This window comes from Cornus florida, unplaced genomic scaffold, assembly GCF_030987335.1.
Source record: "Cornus florida cultivar Cherokee Brave unplaced genomic scaffold, ASM3098733v1 CherokeeBrave_3.0.0_Hap2_Chr02, whole genome shotgun sequence".
NCBI classification, from domain to species: Eukaryota; Viridiplantae; Streptophyta; class Magnoliopsida; order Cornales; family Cornaceae; genus Cornus; species Cornus florida.
Window position 1 is genome coordinate 21,420,042 of NW_026775572.1, and position 3,101 is coordinate 21,423,142.

Here is a 3,101-nt window from a genome sequence, read left to right on the forward strand (position 1 = left end):
GAGGTGTGAACAGGTGGTGATTCCTCTTATTTATTATTATTTTTATTTTTTTTGGGGGTTAGGTATACAGGTGTCATCAGAATATAAAACATATTATTTTGTTAAATATCTGCTAAAATACCAAACACTGATCCAGTATTTCTTCACCATCTGATAAAAAAAGTTACTTTACAATAAATAAAAAAAAAAGGGTATCCATTTCATGCGTTTTCATGTCAGAATTTGCAGTTACTAGCTGGAGTAGTAATTATGTGTGGGGTAGGAAAAACGCGTTGCTTTTTCAAAAAAAAAGTAGAGCCCACACCAGTTGTCATCTCCCATTTAAATTTGGACTTTCTTCTTTTCATGCCCAAAAAGACATTATTACCCTGGCTTCACACTTGAAAAAACAATTTTCAAAGTACATGGTAGGGGTAGAATTCAGAATAGCTCAGGCAAGTGCAAGTATTCTGTCATATGGGGAAAGAAAAAGAAAGGAATTAATGCTAGTATTATGACATACTATTAAAAAAAAAAAAAAAAAAAAAAAAAATTCAATTCAAACTATATAATAGTAGAATATATTCTTCAAAACTTTTTGCCCATGCTGAAACAGAGTCCAATTTCATAAAACATTTATCTCTTTATGTCTCTGTATAATTTGTGCAAATTTGTATTAATGTATTTTTACGTTAAGCTACTTAAAACAAAACCTCTTCTATCTGGACTTGAAACGAACTACGTAAAGAAATACGCGTGCTAAAAGAACTTTTTGACAAATTTGTTTTTATTTATTCTCTTTTTTCTTTTTCTTTTTTTACATAAAGAGGGTGCGAAAAGTAGCGTGACACATAAAAGCATGTTGACAAATAGAAACCAGTTGTTTCTACATAATTGATTTAATTAGTACGTTTTTGAAAATTTAATTCATTTGTTTGTCACTTCCCCAACTATATATATATATCACTCTCGGCTCTTCTTGATTTGTTGAATATATGGACTAAACACCTACCCATTTGTCAACAAAAGTCCCATCTTATCATCATATCATCAGCTGTGCGAGTGTGTTGCTGTTTTGTGTTGAGCTGCAAAGATGAATGAGCCCCCCAAGTATGCTTATCCATACCCTGCTCAATCTCAAGGTACCTCTTTCTCATCTTAATTTCTCTTCCATTTAGTTCGTTGCCAATATCATTTAATGATATATTATGGTTGAGTTGTATATATATATATATATATTTGGTTGACACTTTTGTTTTTCATTTAATTTTTTTGTCAATAATTAATTAATCAAGCAGACCAAATCTTCCATGTCTTTATGATCTCTATGCTATCAAGTTTAAAGATCCTTTGTGTATCTTTGTTAAACTCTCTAGGGTGAAGGATGGTGGGATTTTTTTTTTTTTTTTTTTTTTTTTTTTTTTTTTTTTTTTTTGCTGAAATGAAATCTATTTCCACTGATTTGTCATTTTTTCCCCATGTCTACTATGACATGATACAAACATGAAATGGAAGCCAAATTTAAGAGGAATCTCTTTCTCACACACACACACCTAGTTCCCAAATTGAAGAGGAAGAAGTAAATACTGAGTACATGATGTTGGATAAGCTCCTAACTTATATATTATATCTGCTCCCCTGTTTCTGATCTATAAATATATAATTTGGATCAGGCTATTATCAAGGCCCCCCAGTGATGGCACCTCCTCAATATGCTGCTCCACCACCAAAAAGAGAACCTGGCTTCCTAGAGGGATGGTCTGTCAATCTTATATATATATGTGTGTGTGTGTGTGAATATATATATATATATATATATATATATATATATATATATCTTAATCTTTAATTTTTAACTCTTCTTTTTATTTGTTTGATTTGCAGCCTTGCAGCTTTGTGTTGTTGCTGTCTGATAGATGAGTGTTGCTGTGACCCTGACATATTTTGTGTGTTCTAGTATGCTATTTTTTTTGTTGTGAAGATTCAGAAATTTCTGGATGTTCTGTTTCTTATTATTGTAGTATGAAATGATGTTCCAAGTAGAGACCATATATATCTGTTCAGGACATTTGGAATGCTTTATATATTATCTTATATCATTAATTAATAGGAAGTCCATTGCCTTCCTCAGATTACATGTTTGTCGCACAATTCATATGTTCAACAATGTCACGACTCATGAGAAGAAAGCAATATAAGGCTGTTTGATAAAACATTCTGAGGTGGTTCTATGTAAATTGTGGTGATGTCTAATAGTAGTGGGTGTAGATTACCAGTTTCAGATAAATAAAGAATAAGTACATGGAGGGCCTTCGGCCATATAAGCCCACATATTGTGGGAAAGAAGCCCAAAAGGGCAAACAAGGGTGGGCCAAACCAACCTATAACAAATAATCGCAATTGACGGACTCAATTAGTCATTAATGTAGGGTTAATCAAAGACCTAGCTCTCGGTAGAAACGAGGCCCGAGAAGAATTCAATCCGGTGGACGCGGCTGTAGACGACAACAAGATAGCGATAGGTTCCAATCACTTAGGATGCATCGTGAAGCTGTGCAATCCTTGAGAGATTCGAGTTTGAGAATTGAGGTAATGGTGTAACATATTGATGCGAGATACTCTTGGTATAGGCCCAAGTTTCAGATACTCTTAATATTGCCAAAAGTACCCGTCTATTTCATCAAGCCTATCACTATGCCTTCCATATGAGTCCGGACTTGCCTAATAAGAAATTTCAAAAACTCAAGACTTATAATACTAGTTCGGAATAATAAAGTTTGACATAACCTTTCAACACAATTTAAAATTTGAATTAACTTTAATCGAATTCATAAATCAATGTGTTTAATTCATTTTATTAATTCAAATTAAAATTGAAAGATTCAATCCTTTTATATTCATTTAACGCTTCCTTTCTTTATTAAAACTACATAACGTTCCTTCGAACTACAGATTTGGTTTGTGGAGTGGCAGATACTTTGTCACAATCACTCTCTCTCCAAACCTCCAAACCTCCACTACCGGCTTTACACTCGTAGATCATTCTTTAGTGATAAAATCTGATGTGGAGTTTTTGTCTTATTTTCTACTATGCTGAGGAAATTGAGAATAAAGAGTACACT

The 3,101-nt window shown here is 32.9% G+C and overlaps 1 long non-coding RNA gene across 1 annotated transcript; it reads left to right on the forward strand.

Moving 5' to 3' along the window:
• Positions 1-912: 912 nt before the first annotated feature.
• LOC132294193 (uncharacterized) lies at positions 913-2,109 on the forward strand. Its single transcript, XR_009477998.1, has 3 exons — positions 913-1,121; positions 1,653-1,737; positions 1,864-2,109. It is a non-coding gene; the product is annotated as an uncharacterized LOC132294193 (long non-coding RNA).
• The last annotated feature ends 992 nt before the right edge of the window (positions 2,110-3,101 follow it).